The sequence below is a fragment of the Triticum urartu genome, chromosome 1 (assembly GCF_003073215.2).
Source record: "Triticum urartu cultivar G1812 chromosome 1, Tu2.1, whole genome shotgun sequence".
Classification (NCBI taxonomy): domain Eukaryota; kingdom Viridiplantae; phylum Streptophyta; class Magnoliopsida; order Poales; family Poaceae; genus Triticum; species Triticum urartu.
Genome location: NC_053022.1, coordinates 304,661,070 through 304,677,891, shown reverse-complemented (window position 1 = coordinate 304,677,891; position 16,822 = coordinate 304,661,070). Strand labels below are relative to the sequence as shown.

The 16,822-nt window shown below is 48.0% G+C and overlaps 1 long non-coding RNA gene across 10 annotated transcripts; it reads left to right on the top strand.

Moving 5' to 3' along the window:
- Positions 1-11,734: 11,734 nt before the first annotated feature.
- LOC125509066 lies at positions 11,735-16,038 on the top strand. 10 transcript variants are annotated; one of them, XR_007283954.1, is made up of 5 exons: positions 11,743-12,215; positions 12,380-12,465; positions 12,587-13,220; positions 13,880-14,025; positions 14,180-16,038. It is a non-coding gene; the product is annotated as an uncharacterized LOC125509066 (long non-coding RNA). The 10 variants fall into 10 exon arrangements; XR_007283948.1 differs by having other exon boundaries at positions 11,735-13,220; positions 14,180-15,556; positions 15,702-16,038; XR_007283952.1 differs by having other exon boundaries at positions 11,737-13,220; positions 14,180-14,903; positions 15,702-16,038.
- The last annotated feature ends 784 nt before the right edge of the window (positions 16,039-16,822 follow it).

Here is a 16,822-nt window from a genome sequence, read left to right as displayed (position 1 = left end):
AGAATAAGGGCTCTTAGGCCGACATGTGGGCGCCAACGGTGTTTTCGTGCGCTTGCGCGCCGAGAGCATATTGGCGCATGTTCAAAATTCAAGCTACATTTTCCCCCACCTCTGGAATCTCGATTCCTACTCCAGTTCCCCCAAATCCCCTCCTGTACTCCCTGTACTCAAGCTCACTATCATGTCGCTGGTCAACGCGGATCTCGGAGCTGGAGATCCTGAGGTCCATCCTGCCTTCGGTCGCTGCGTGCTGTCACTCAACAGTGGCATGGCGGCGCTTGACGACCAGTTTTCCGGCAAAGTGTTGATGGTAACTGAGGGCGTCCTGGATTAGGGGGTGTCCGGATAGCCGGACTATATCTTCGGCCGGACTCCTGGACTATGAAGATACAAGATTGACGACTTCGTCCCGTGTCCGGAAGGGACTTTCCTTGGCGTGGAAGGCAAGCATTGGCGATACGGATATGTAGATCTCCTACCATTGTAACCGTCTCTGTGTAACCCTAGCCCTCTCTGATGTCTATATAAACCGGAGAGTTTTAGTCTGTAGGACGAATAACAATCATACCATAGGCTAGCTTCTAGGGTTTAGCCTCTCTGATCTCGTGGTAGATCTACTCTTGTACTACCCATATCATCAATATTAATCAAGCAGGACGTAGGGTTTTACCTCCATCAAGAGGGCCCGAACCTGGGTAAAACATCGTGTCCCCTGCCTCCTGTTACCATCCGACCTAGACGCACAGTTCGGGACCCCCTACCCGAGATCCGCCGATTTTGACACCGACATTGGTGCTTTCATTGAGAGTTCCTCTGTGCCGTCGCCATCAGGAAGGATGCCTCATCCCATCTTTAAAGACGGCACCGTTGCTAAGGGAGCTTTGGTTGTCGGCCAAACTCTCCGGCTAGGCGGTTTCCTTATGACCGCATGTTCGGCTACTGCGCTGACGATGACCTCTCGGGTCATCGAAAGCAATCTTCACGTCAGCTCGGAATTCGCCGAGCAGCTAGATCCAATGGAGCTCTCTTCCCTAAATGAGCTCTTGGATCGCTTCGCCGCCCTGGGAGTCGCTACAGATTACGACCAGATTGGGTCTAAACCCGATCTGAGAGAGATTAACTCCCCCCAGGTCACCCATCACGTTGCCGTGGTTGAGGGACAGTGCGGCGACCCTTCATCTATCTTAAGGACTAGATATGTCCGGATTCCCGATCCCTCCAAGTCGGATACCCGCGGAGGGGAGGACATCACTCAAGACCTGAACTTAAAGTCAGGTGACGGGCTAGATTCATTGGACAGCATCCAAGAATCCAAACTTCCGAGTTCGGAAACTCCTTGGCCCCTGGGTCTTAGATTGGGTGAGGTTTCGGATTTGATTCCGCCCACCCACCCGTACATAAGCGATCTATCCCAAATTAGGCAAGAGCCCAAAGAAACAATACATCATTACTGGGCCAGATTCCTCCTGGTTATGAACAGGATAAAGGACTGTCGCGAGGAAGACGCAATTTTATTCTTCTGCAATAATTGCACGGACAAGGGAATCCTCAACGCCATAAGTCGCCGTGATATTACACGCTTCGCTGACTTGGCGTCCATAGTACGAAAGTACTGTGCGATGGAAAGCGCCTGGAAAACCAAAATAAAATTTTGGGACAATCCGGCCCTGAATACAAACCCAGTTCGAAACAAAAGGGTGCATCATCGCCAGACACCCGGGTTTAATACCAAAAAGCAAAAGCCCTCTATCGGGCACGGAACCGTACTGGAAGGATGGCTTAATGGACCCTATAAAATCCACAGTGCAGAGGGCGCCACACCAACTCACAGCCTTAGAGCATGTTGGATACTCCGGCAGGTGGCAAAAATTGGCGAAGATCTTCTAATCCCAGAAGCCACAGAAAGCCACCACAGAGAAACCAGTACGGTATTAACAATCTTCGAGACTTCCGCATCAAATAATATGCGAAAAAGAACACTCCGCGGCCTTGCCAAAGTCTACCAAGTAGCAACAATAAACCCATGGAGTGACACGGCTATTACTTTTAACGCCAGTGATGAACCTAAATTCCGAACAGCCCGAGCACCAGCCGCATTGGTCCTCAGTCCAATAGTGGACGGCTTTCGTCTTACCAAGGTACTCATGGATGGCGGCAGCGGATTGAACCTCATTTATGAGGAAACCCTTCAAAAAATGGAAATAGACTGGAACCGCATTGAGCGAAGCAGCACAACCTTTAGAGGAATAATCCCAGTCGGGAAGCGCGCTGTACAGGAAAAATAACACTAGATGTGGTGTTCGGCACGCCGGATAATTACAGGTCCGAAGAGGTCACGTTCCAGGTGGCCCTGTTAAGTAGCGGATATCACGCTCTGCTAGGGCGGGAAGCGTTTACAGTCTTCCAAGCAATACCCCATTACGGGTACATGAAGCTCAAGATGCCCGGGCCTAACGGAATCATCACTCTCGTTAGTGATCCGGACATAGCACTCCGCGCCGAAAACAAGACAGCCGCGATGGCCCTCGAGGCGCTATCCGAAGCCCTAGCGGCTGAGGAACTGACTGCGCTGCGCTCCACGGTAAATATGGATGATGTGATACTCGATAAAAGATCCAAGTCCACCTCCTTTAAACCGGTGGACGAAATAGTCAAATTCCAGGTCCATCCAACGGACCCCAATAAAACAGCTTCCATCGGGGCACATTTAAACCCTGATGTAGACGCCGCACTGCAGAGTTCCTACGAGAGAACTGGGACATTTTCTCCTGGCACCCTTCAGACATGCCAGGAATCCCACGCAGGCTGGCCAAACACAGCTTAAATATCCTAAAAGGATTCAAGCCAGTCAAACAGGCTCTTCGGCGTTTTTCCGAACCTAAGAGACAGGCCATGGGAGAGGAACTAGCCAAGCTATTGGAGGTCGGATTCATCAAAGACATAAAACATCCGGACTGGCTAGCAAACCTAGTGATGGTACCAAAGAAGGACAAATCCTGGCGCCTGTGCGTTGATTTCAAAGACCTTAACAAGGCTTGCCCAAAGGATCCCTTCCCTCTCCCCCGCATCGATCAAATTATCGACGCTACCGCAGGACACGATTCGTTGTGCTTCCTCAACGCATACTCCGGCTACCATCAAATAAAGATGGCAGAGTCAGACCAAGCCGCAACGGCATTCATCACACCATACGGCCCATTCTGCTTCAACACAATGCCCTTCGAGCTCAAAAACACCGGCGCAACATATCAGCGCATGATTCAGACATGTCTGGCAAACCAGATCGGCAAAACAGTGGAGGCATACGTAGATGATGTGGTCGTTAAAACAAGACATGTCGAATCTCTAGTAGACGACTTGAGGCTAACATTCGATAACCTCCGAACATACGACATCAAGCTCAACCCGGAAAAATGCGTTTTAGGCATTCCAGCCGGAAAGCTCTTGGGCTTCATTGTATCCGGTAGAGGAATTGAAGCAAATCCAGCCAAGATCCGAGCTCTGTCACAATTGGATATCCCGAAGGACCTCAAACAAATACAAAAATTAACCGGATGCATGGCGGCTCTAAGCCGCTTTATCTCCCGCCTAGGAGAAAAGGCCTTACCCCTTTACCGCCTCCTTCGGTGCACTGAACACTTCGAGTGGATGGATGCAACCACGGCCGGACTCAACGAAATAAAAGCCATCTTGGCAACAAACCCAGTCCTGGCCGCGCCAAACATTGGCGAACCAATGCTATTATACATTGCAGCAACCCATCAGGTCGTAAGCGCAGTGCTCGTTGTCGAACGAGAAACGGACGGACACAAATTCCCCCTTCAAAAGCCGGTCTATTACGTGTCCACTGTCCTTACTCCGTGCAAGTCACAGTACCCGCATTATCAAAAGATTGCGTACACGGTATTTATGGCATCCCGGAAGCTGTGACACTACTTTCAAGAGTGTTCAATAACAGTAGCCTCGGAAGTGCCACTTAACGATATTATAAATAACCGCGACGCGATGGGCCGGATTGCAAAATGGGCCATTGAGCTCCTCCCGTTTGACATAACTTACAAGCCACGGTGAGCTATCAAGTCACAAGTTTTGGCCGACTTCGCCGCAAAATGGACGGAGGCCGAACTCCCTAAAGAGTACGGCACATATTCAAACTGGGTGATGCACTTTGACGGCTCCACAATGTTGGCCGGTCTAGGGGCTGGCGTCGTTTTGACGTCCCCCACAGGAGACACAGTTCAATATGTCCTCCAGATAATGTACACAGACTCCAACAACGCAGCCGAATATGAGGCCCTTTTACATGGTCTCCGAATGGCAGTATCCATGGGCATTCAACGCCTAGAGGTGCGCGGGGACTCGGACCTCGCAATATCCCAAATAAATGGAGACTTGCCAAGGATCCAAAAATGGCAGCTTATCGCAACGCCGTCCTAAAAATGTCAGCTCGGTTCGAAGGGCTCGAATTTCACCATATAGCCCAGGAAAATAATCAGGCGGCAGATGTCCTGGCACGCATCGGCGCAAAACGCGATGTTGTCCTCCCCCAACATCTTCTTGGAAAGGTTGTTCAAGCCGTCCGTGGTATGGGAAGGGGAACCTGGCAATAACATCCCGGACCCAACCGCACTGCCCGACACCGAACACTCTGACATAATTGGAGGCTCTGCCAATGCAATAACACCTTCACCCCACGTAATAATGGCTGTCATCGCCCCATGGACAGAACCATTCCTCGCCTACCTTACCAGGCAGGAACTCCCTGAGGACCAAAATGAGGCACGCTGCATAGTGCGGCGATCTAAAGCCTATAAAGTCCATGAGTGAGAGCTTTATAAGAAAAGCACTACCGGAGTCCTTCAAAGGTGCATCTCCGAAGAGGAAGGGCGGAACCTCCTAGCTGAAATTCATGCCGGACTCGGCGGACATCACGCTGCAGCTCGGTCCCTTGTAAGCAAGGCCTTCCGTACAGGCTTTTATTGGCCGACAGCCCGGGCAGACGCCCAGGACTTAGTCCAACGATGCGTCGGTTGCCGGCTTTTTGCAAACCAAAGCCATATGTCACCCACCGCCCTCCAAACTATCCCCATCACTTGGCCCTTCGCGGTCCGGGGGCTTGACATGGTTGGACCCCTTAAAGGCGGAACCCACAAGAAAAAAATACTTACTGGTCATGGTGGATAAGTTCACCAAATGGATAGAAGCCAAGCCTGTTAAGACGGCCGAATCCGGACCGGTGATAGACTTTATATCCGGGGTTGTACACCGTTACGGCGTCCCCCACAGCATCATCACTTATAACGGCACGAACTTTACGGCCGATGAGGTAAAACTCTGGTGCAAAAACATGGGCATCAAGCTCGATTATGCTTCCGTCTATCACCCACAAACCAACGGCCAGGTCGAACGTGCAAATGGTCTTATCATGAGTGACATCAAACCCAGATTAGTGCGGTCCCTTAAGGAATCTAATACACAGCGGGTAGAGGAGCTCGACTCCGTACTCTGGGGGCTGCGGACCACGCCGAATCGCACCACCGGATACACACCATTCTTCATGGTGTACGGCGCAGAGGCAGTTCTGCCCTGCGACATAATTCATGACTCACCTCGAGTGCGCATGTACGAAGAAAGAGAAGCCGAGCTCGATCGGCAGGACAGTTTGGACGCCTTGGAGGAAGAGCGAGACGTGGCAAAAGCCCGTTCCGCATTCTATCAACAGCAGGCTCGAAGATACCAAAGCAGAGAAGTACGGGCCAAAAACTACAACGTTGGTGAATTAGTTCTACGTCTGCCGGACAAGAAAAAGGACAAACTCAAGCCCAAGTGGGAAGGTCCCTCCATAATTGACCAAGTTCTGACTGGTGGAGCGTACCGCCTGCGAGATGCAGCGGATAACCGACTCGAGCCGAACCCATGGAACGCAGCCCGTCTCCGAAGATTCTATGCCTAGCGCCGGACTCTGTGTTCGTCTCCTTCCTCTGTCCATTTTTCACATACTTTCTGTCTTACATTTCTCTCCTTCTCCTCTCTCTCTCATAGCCTTTAAAGGCTCATAAAATGACGCGCTATCCGCGCTCATTAAACCTGGGGGCTTCTTTAAACAGAAGCTTATTTATACGGGCTTCATGCCCAACACATGTGTCACACTTCAGCATGTACCTTTTATTCGCCATGATATGCATCAATATGACTTAAGTTTTGGCCAAGCTGGGTTGCCTGGCTCCTGTGCTTACCCCTACGTCCCTGATTGTTCGGCTAGGTGGTAAAGGGAGCACATCTGCGATTGTTACTGCCGGGTCAGCCGGATGTGTACCTCAGACTGGGTGAAGCCGAAATCTAGCGTTCTTAAGGGAATATTCGGTCGGTGAACTAAAGATGATCTTTTCTTATTTTTTATCTATACACCCCCAGATGTTTTTCCTGCGCCTCTTTTCGCAGAATGGACATGCACTTTAGGGCATGCCTCCCAGGGAAAGGAACCCCTAACGGAACTATTCTTCCTGGAAGATGTTTCTTACTAACCATGTAATATAACATAACTAGTTGGGAACTTGTCTGTTCAAGCACTAATGACCCCTACGCCTGGTCTCCATGCATACCCCGGTTCTTATATAACCGCGAGGGTATTCGGACACACTCCGGACCGTCAGGTCCCGAGGTTGAAGCAAAAAGGTCGGCCATGACAAACGATCTACAATCCGGCTAGAAGGCATTACACATGTCAATTAAAATTACATAGTCAATCTGACTGATTGTATTCCTCTTCAATACCATCTAACAGGCTGTCTAGTTTACAGTCCTGTTGGGAATACTTTGCGGCCAACTCTACTTGGCCGTATACTAAGCTCACAGGGATCTCCTTCCATCGGGCCCTACGGGTCCGACCTCGGCCATGTGGTTTGGATCAGCCTTCGTGTACCGCGTCTTCACCATGGCCCAGGCCTCCCTGGCGCCTTGACGGCAGGCCGGCATCTTCCACAATCGGAAGCGTCGCCGCGCTCCCTTCAGCTTCTCTACAAGCTCCCCAAGGCCTCCGGGCATGGAGACGGATGGCCACAAAGCCTGGGCGACGCCTTGCATCACCTGCCGAACTCGTTCGTGCAGTTGTGAGAGCTCGGGAAGAAGGTCACCCGTAGAACCGGGCATTTCCTCTGCAGGACGACCTGTTAGCATACCTACAGACATTACTCTGTTAGTCGACTTCCTCGCCGAACTCTTTTTTGAAAGTTCGTTTAAGCACTTACTATATATGCCGCGTCGAAGCCGCTGATTCTCCTTCACGGAGTCCGACAGCTGGGCACGAACGTCCTTCAGTTCAACACCCAGCTTGGTGTTGGCATCTTGGAGATCGTTCTTCTCCCGCCTCACCTTTGTCAACACGCTCTCACCAGCCTTCAGCTGGCGTCGGAGTTGTTGCACTTCCGGATTTAATCTGGCGCCATCTGCAATTTTATTTGTCAGATTTGCACCCACGCCGCACTTCGCAAAATACTTATCTTTCGAAGCGTATATTACCAGAGGGGGTCTCCTTGGGCTCCCCTGCCGCGGCTAGTGCGGCCTCAAGTTGGGCTTTGCACTCTTCCAGCTCCTGGGACAGCAGGGTATTCTTTTCTGTAAGAACCTGCATAACAGATGATCCTTAAATCAGTTATTCTAACTGTTTCAAGTCTCGGGGCTACTGGTATATATATATATATTATTACCAAAATTTTCTTACCTGTATGTCTTTCACATACTGCTCCGTGGCTCTGGCTAGACCATTTTGAGCGGCACGAAGGTACGCGTCTCCCGAATTGAAGGCATCCAATGCCTCTTGGGAGAAACAAGCGTCGCGAAGAACTGTCTAGCGACGCCTGTGGTTCATGGCGCTCTCCACCTCGGAATTGGTGGCAGACAACCTGTCCGCATCCTCTGTCGGAGGAGCGTCCAGTGCGCGCCTCGTGTTCGCCTCCGCTTCCGGACCAGGCTTTGGAGCCTGGCTGGTGGAGGCGCGATTGGCAGCCTCTCCGGATATAGTCCGGCGAGGTCTCTTTATCCTGAAGAGAGCACGAGCGTTAATATGCCTCGAAGGAATAACACCTGGGAATAAGGTGGCGCGCTATACCTTTGCGCCGGTGCCTCAGTCCGTACCGCACTTCTTTTCAGCTCGCGGGGCCTTGTCGCCCCTCGTTGGCTAGTCGCCGTAGGCTCGGCCTCCCATCTCAAGGGCCTCCCCTGCAAAACACGGTTGTCATACGGCAATCGAAAACACGTGAGGACATATCCCTTTTCAAAGTGCTGGGACCCCGGTCTCAGTTACCTGTGAGGCTGGGAGTAGCCCTGGATAATCGGCCGTAATGGCCACCAAGGCGTTGTCCTTGCTCAATTGATGAAACACTCCATCAATCAGCTCCACAGATAAGTCCGGATCCTCTTGAGAGGCCGGGTCGAGGGACCGTCCCGGATCCTCAGGTTGTGGAGGAGGGCTGTTTATTTCTTTAACAGCCTGGCGCAGTTCCTGCGTTGAAGTCATTAGACTGAATGTTTAACAATGGGAATATAAAACGAATGGGCAAGTAAAAGTGTCCACTTACCCAACTTGGGGATTGTACATAGAAAATCCACCCCGTGGGTTGACACGGAGAAATTCCTCCTCTTCTCCCTTGTACAAAGCGGACAAGGTCTTTATTAGAGCGGCAGCCAAATCCGGCCCCTTACGGCCGTAGCGGGTGGCGTCGTCCTCCCCGTTGAAGTCCCACATGGGGCGGCCTCTATACTGAAGCGGCTGCACCCCTCGCATGATGCATGCGGCCATGACCCCGATCATGGTCAGTCCGGAATGAGCTAACAATCTTATCCGGCCCATCAGGTAAATAACGTCCCTGTCACTTTCCCTCTGAGGGCTCCATGGACGCCAACTTAGGCGCTTCTTTAGGGGAGCACTGTCGAACTCAGGGAGGCCGATTCAGACAGGATCCGACAGCGGGACGTCCTCTATATAAAACTATTCCGAAGGCCAGTCCTCGGACGCCTTCTTTGGGGTTCCGGATAGATATCCGGTCCCGGCGATGCGCCACACTTTGGCTCCGCCCACTCGATATATCGACCCCTCCTTAGAGCGGGGCACAAGGCAAAATAACCTTTTCCACAGCGCGAAATGAGCCTTGCAGCCCAAAAACAGCTCGCAAAGGGCTACGAAGCCCGCGATATGCAATATGGAGGCAGGCGTGAGGTTGTGCAGCTGGAGGCCATAGAACTCCAGAAGCCCCCGGAGAAACGGGTGAATTGGAAATCCGAACCCTCTTATTAAGTAAGGGGCAAGGCATACCCGCTCTCCTTTGGAGGGATTGGGGGCGCTCTCCGCTTGCTCTCCGCCATTATAGGTGGCAAGTCCGGTTCGAACCGGGACCATATAGGCCGGGGGGAGAAATCCCTTGGTCTGGAGCTTCACTAGCTCGCTGTGCGGGATGGAGCACCTCTTCCAATCTCCAGGTTGAGGGCTGGAGGGGCGAGAGGAGGAGCTGCGGTGGCCGGCCATGATAGAATGGACCTCTGTCGGATGCGCTCTGATGAATACTCGCGGAAGGGAGAAGGTGTGGGTTGGATCTAAATCCTCGTCCCCTTAAATAGGCGGCTCATTCACGCGGCTAGGGGTGTAAATATAAAAAACACCCTGACTTTTCGTATCCATTTGACACGTGGGAAACGACCATTATTGGACGTAGAAGCCGAGGAGCACTACATTTACAAGGAACCGGACACTATTCAACAGGTACACGGAATTTGGAGAAGAACCCGCCTTGCAATGCCGAAAACAATTTGCACGCCGGACTCATCGTCATTGAAGCCTGGTTCGGGGGCTACTGAGGGAGTCCTGGATTAGGAGGTGTCCGGGTAGCCGGACTATATCTTCGGCCGGACTCCTGGACTATGAAGATACAAGATTGACGACTTCGTCCCGTGTTCGGAAGGGACTTTCCTTGCGTGGAAGGCAAGCATTGGCGATACGGATATGTAGATCTCCTACCATTGTAACCGACTATGTGTAACCCTAGCCCTCTCCGATGTCTATATAAACCGGAGAGTTTTAGTCCGTAGGACGAGCAACAATCATACCATAGGCTAGCTTCTAGGGTTTGGCCTCTCTGATCTCGTGGTAGATCTACTCTTGTACTATCCATATCATCAATATTAATCAAGCATGACGTAGGGTTTTACCTCCATCAAGAGGGCCCGAACCTGGGTAAAACATCGTGTCCCCTGCCTCCTGTTACCATCCGACCTAGACGCACAGTTCGGGACCCCGTACCCGAGATCCGCCGGTTTTGACACCGACAGTAACCATCAACGGCGACCGGCCTCCCGTCTCGCCGGACGACCTTGTCAAAGCTCTTGGCATTGCGCACGACATCCAAATAAGTGACTTGCTAATCGAAGTCTGTCCGCCACCGGTTGAGTTCTTCGTCAGGTTCCGGACAACTTTCGACTGCAGTCGTGTGTTCAAATCTTTCCGGCGTTTGTTCTGCGATGGCGCGCTGGTGAGCTTTGATCGGTGGCACCCAGGATGGGGCTCGGTGCCCTCTGAGCATGAGTTTTTAACAAAGCTTACCTTTCACGGCATACCTCAACGTGCTTGGAACAACGAGTCCATGAATGAGCTTATCAACGACCTTGGAGGTGAGCTCGTAAGTATGTTTGTTCCTTCAGACAGCTGGGCTCTGACGGTTATGGCATGGATGAAGAAGCCGTCCACCATACCGAAGGTGATTGGTATTGAGATACCGATGCAGGAACCGGAGTTGTACTATTTGTCGCCACTAAGATCGCCGCAGACCACGTTAGGGATGTACATGTATCCAGTGTTCGTGCATGTCGAAGAAGTGGTCAATCCATCAATCGAAGTCCTGCCGCCGCCGCTGGTGCCAGGGTCCGTCGACGACGTCCGTTACAGGAGTTAACGTCAGACTTTCCCCGTGTTGGTCGGAACGATGGATGGCACAGGGCCTACTCCATCGCGCGGCGGAGGCCACTGCTTCTTTGGAAGAAGAGGTAGGGCCAGCTGCCTGAATGTGCTCTAATTTGAGGTAACAATTGAATCTTGTCAGATTTAAAACAATAATGAAGCTGGCCAACTCGCATGGAAAAGGCTCCCCCGATTTCAGCCTTCGTTGGCCGTTTGATCAGGGTCAACGCGGTCTTTTTTTTGCTGCTGTCCGTTGGATCTGGCTGGAAAACGTGTGTTGTTATTTTGACTGCGCGGTGAAACGTGGACAGGGAATGACCTGTGGGCTCGGGCGATTTCCGATTGGTTGGGTGCCCGTTTTTGGGGTGCGCGAGCGGCCTCTTCTGCAGCGCCGCGTGCACGCGTCATGGACGCTGTGTCATTTCTGCTTCCCGCTAGCCCCTCCATTTCGCCTGTTGTGCGGCTGCAAGTGGGCCTGCCTGTTATTTGGTCCCACAAGTTGGTCTCACTTTTATGACTTTTTCATGTGAGCTTTGTCTCCTACGTCGCGTCGCGGGTCAAACGCGCGTGGGGACCGCTCCTCGCACTGCCCGCGGCGTGCGTTATGGGGAGCAGTTGCGTAGGGATAGGACGATGTGTGTGTACCCGGCTTATGCACCCGCGTCTGTCCTATAGTGATGACGGATGGGCCGGTGCTGCTCCTGGTCCCTTTCGTCAGTGGCACTGGCTGCACGTCTCATTGCGGTCGGGATTCGCCGATCCCACTGCCCGAGCGCCGCGCTCGTCCTGTGTAACGTGCAAAAGGGTCAAAACCGTGGCCGCCGCGCCAACCCTTCTCGTCAGGCCCGCGCCCCCTCCGCCTCGTCTCCTCCCTGCTCCCTCCTCTCCCACGTCGCCGCCCTCGAGCCCCCTCCACCTCGTTTCCTCCCTGCTCCCTCCTCTCCAACGCCGCTGCCCTCGATGCGCCGTCAGGGATGCCATCAGCCCGAGCCTAGGAGAAGACCACTCCTAATCTTACTCGCCCACATGGCCTCGCCACCGCTGCCGCCTGGATTTGCTAGCCGCCGCATGGAGTCACCCTGGCCGCCGGGTGGAGTCGCCCTGGCCGCCGCCGAGAGTCAGCTCCACCATTACCCCCAGGAATCCAGTCCCGGCAAGGTAACTTCCTTCGAATCCCTGCTCTCCCTGGTCCTCCTGCCCTGCTTGCTGCATGTGTGTTGTGTGCGTTTGGCCACTCCTCGAGCAAGCTCAAGTCCGTCGACTTTTACAGGTACCATCTTCCTCCCTTCCGATCTTCAGATCTCCATATTTGGTGACTGCGGTGTTTTGATTTCGTTGGATTACTATCTGTATTTGGGGATTAGCTATGAATTGATGTTTTTACTTTGAGCATGGATAGTCGGCAGTACTGATTTAGGTCTTTTTGTAGAACAGAATGATTAGCTCGTCTATTTCTGGAGAACTGCACTATAGATGATATATTTATGAACGATCTTAACACTGAAAATGCAAAAATTACGGTATGGTCTAATGATAGTCGGTGGGTGTGACTTTTTTGCTGGCATTGTCCAGTGCAGTTTTTGGATCTCTACTGAGTTGTACAGTGTTTTGAGATTTGTTTTTGTGTTATGCCATCTGCAGGAAAATTCCCAGGGATTTGATTGACGGAGGCATCACTATTTGACGTTGGATTATCCATTTTTGCAACACTAGCAATGTTGTTTTTGTTTGGAATGGCCAGTTCTCAATTTCTATTCTGTTATCAACGATACTGTACTTCTTGTCAGGTTACATTATCTTACTTGGTTTCAGTCTATATGTAGCACAAAAATAGGTAACATGGTTATTTTCATGCTCGATTTGGTTTGTAGGTTACACTAAGGAACACCATCATAAGGAAAAGGGCATTGCACTGCATTGTTTATAATTGGCCTGTTACTATTCGGTCTGCTGTAGTACTTAATTGCTACACCACTTCAAGTTATGTAGTCTAAAATAATCCTTTCAAATGAACTTTTTTAATTGATATTCAGAGCATCAACATGGTGGACTAGATTATGAAATCAACTATGATCATGAGAACTTGAAGCTATTTGTTGACTAAATTGTCAATTGTTTTGCGTGAATTGAAACTGGCAGTGTGATGACATTACTGTAGATGCTTTGCTATATACATTTGCCTAATCCTATCTCTCTCTCTAATATGCTCTCTTTTGTGAAGATCCTTTGCAGATCAATTGGTGAGGCAGAATGCTAAGCATCGTTTCACATTCAGGTAAGGCTCTTTGTTTGCTACCACTGCTGCGCCCACTACACATGGGGTTTGATCTAAATGTATCAGTATGGCCTCTCTTTTCCAAATAGCTTTCCAAGATTGTACCCAAATGTCTCTTCGTACATAATTGAATATGGGATTGAACCCATGGTCACATCATATTGTGAGACATGTCTGAAACGTCTAAGCTAGGAAATCAGGTTGATTTATCTGACTACTGAAAATGAGCTTCAGAATAACTAGAGAACTTATCCACTTCCAGCCAAATATCAATTATGATAAATCCACCATGTACCATGATCATTTGAATAGTCTTGCTTAAGTTTATGTTAGCTACATATTCTAAATGAATGTTCACTTGTGTTCAAATTTCAAGGAAGTGTGCTTCACGCTTCTGTTTCTGCAATATGTTTTAGAGTATATGATTTCATTTTCCTACTTTCCCAGTTATAAATATATTGGCATCAAAGTAGAGTTTCAGGTTTATGGTTCAATATATAATTGCAAAGTAGTTTATGGCTCAATATATCACTGCAGGTTCCTTACACCGTCAAATTTCAATGTTTTTGTATTTTTGTTGATTGAAGCATGTTCTTTGACTATAAAATAGCAGAGATTTATTTTCTTATCAATTCTAATCCCTTTTTGATGCATTGCAGGTTTGCTATCAAACTCTCAAAAAGGAAAAACAACTTTACTCTGTTTTTTGGAGAACCTTCCTGTAGAGTACCTTGACAGAGACAAATATGCGGTCAAGGATATATTCGATGGATTTTCACGCAAAATTTGGAGGATATTTTTGCAGGTTCGTTGCTTGCTTTATTGTTCTCTTACTTTCCGTTCTTCAAGACAATATCTTCCTAGCATTGCTCTATAAATTTAAATCCATATTTTTGTTCTTTGGATCATCATGGCGTACTCGTCCTGTATAATCCAAGAAAGGGCCTTCTTGTTTGCAGATAGTTTGGTGCTCTCATGGTTATTTTGTACTGATTTTCCTTCTGTTCATTACTTGGTAACCATCTACGGCAGCTCAGCTATTGTCCAGCTGCTGACCTTGGTGAGTGATTGATGGTGCATGTTTTTCTATTAGTTTCTCTCTATGCCAATGTCTGAATTTTATCTTGCCGTTTTGCATTTCTCCAGGCCTTTCAATCTCACTGTGATTCCCCGAGATGCGCTATTAGTAGGCATCCACTTTGTAATAAAAATTTGGCAGTCAACTTGAAACGGGTCATTTATCTAGCTACAGCAACCTTCCTTGCTTTTGCAAATAATACTGTATGGTTGACACTATAGTCTATACCTGCCAAATATTTACACGTTAGTATAGCCAGAAAGTTAGATGATCGTTCCATGTTGGTTAGGCGTGATAAATCAAATTTCTAGAGTAGCAGATGATTCGTGTCAGGTTTCTTTTAGAGATTGAAATATGTCTTGACTCTGAAATTAGTAGTACAGTGTCCAGTTCTCCATAGGTGAAAGCATACTATGCAAAACTGGACGGCCTTCTAAAGCTCTAAAACTACTATTTGTTGTGTAATCTGTATCCCTTTTTCATACTTTGTATATGCTTTCTACTTACTAGAAAAAAATGCGTGAGAACGATGGCCTAGAGGATGTGAATTGCACTCAAATATATGCAGGTTTCTTGCCAAACTAACTGCCACTATTGTATTTTAGGTGCTTCTTCTGTAACTTAGTGTATTTTGCTGGCTCGTCTCATTTCCTGGCGAACTTTTTAGTATGTACAATTGAATCATTGGAAGTTGTTTTCTACTATCTAGAGGTTTTATCCAAACTATTAGCTGCCGGATTTGCTTTTTTGAAATACACTAACCTGATAGACCAAGTGGACCAACACATTTCCATGGGATTTTAGAAAAATATATGTGAATTTGCATACATTTTCTAAATTTCTATCTTTTCTTATCCATGCTTCCCCATAGATATATAGCAGGCTCAACAAAAATATATGTCCGCTTATGTTCAAATTTCAAGGAAGTGTGCTTCACACTTCTCTTTCTGCAATATGTTTCAGAGTATATGATTTAATTTTCCTACTTTTCCAGTTAAAATACTGTGTACTTCATTCTTAGCTTTGCTTTAGGAAAAATAGGTATGTATGTTATCGAAAGCTCCATTTTTCACCATTATATAGATTATATAGCTTTGTGGTCGAAGGTAGGTTGTCACATATGGGATGTTGCTTGTGAAAGTTATATACAGCCATGAGTCCCTGACAAAATAATCGTAGCTCATATTATTAGGATCAGGGAACCTCGACCATTTTTCTGAAACATGTCGCAGCTCATGTTCCTACTTTCCCAGCTACAGTATGTACTTCATTCTTACCTTTGCTTTTGGAAGTTACATTGCTTTCTTTTCCCTCATAAACTTGCTAACGATATTGGCGAAGTAATCCCCACTTCAGATTTCCCATTGAATGAATAACTAATTTAGTTTGTTCAAAAATTGTAGGTCAAGAGCCATGAATAGGAGCAAGGCATCACACTCCAGCTCTGAGAAGAAAAGGATATGAAGACAAAGATATCAGTGTTCTGCTCCGAAACAAAAACATTTTGCGTGTAATAATGACCTGTAATTTACCACAATCTCTAAAACAGGCCTACCTACTTGCTTTTGTATTAGGAAGTATGACTCAGTCATATATATTTACATTCACGTTGTTTAGTTATGGTTTGTATGCATGAAAATACCGTTTTAAATGAGCCTGAAAATTCTTATTTTCAGTGAAATTGTATCTACCACTTTGTAAAGAACGAATGAAACACATTTCAAATAACTCTTTATTCTATTGACACCTTGTTCCATTAGACGTTATAATCATAAATGGGTACTAAAGAGTTTGAATTTGTAAAGTGGTTGCATCCGCTGTTTCAAGTCTGGACTGTTCCTCCGTGCTAAAACTTAATTTAATTTTCAAAACAATTCGTGTTTGAAATAGACATTGTGCTGTTTGGTGTAACGGTCCATTTGTGTAACCATGTATGCAGAGAAATCCTTAATAACAGGAAAGGAGATGCAAGCCCGACTCCAGATGGGCCACACAAACAAGTCTAAATATTATACAAACATGTTTTTTTTTTCAAACTCAGATTTCTCATGGAGATAACGATATTTTTAACTTTAAAAAAATACTTCCTTAGTTGGTCTATGCATGTTATAAAAATATGATTCAAGGAATTCATACTAACAACATTGCAATCATGCTCATCATTCAAATATTTAGTGCCAAACATTTTATAGATTTCTTCTTCTAGCACTTGAGTACAATTTTTCCTTTCCATCATACTCACGAAAGATATTTAAAAGATGAAGCGTATGAGACAAACTCAATTCCATTTTTCATAGTTTTCTTTTATAAACTAAACTAGTGATAAAACAAGAAACTAAAAGACTCGATTGCAAGATCTAAAGATATACCTTCAAGCACTCACCTCCCCGGCAACGGTGCCAGAAAAGAGCTTGATGTCTACTACACAACCTTCTTCTTGTAGACGTTGTTGGGCCTCCAAGTGCAGAGGTTTGTAGGACAGTAGCAAATGTCCCTCAAGTGGATGACCTAAGGTTTATCAATC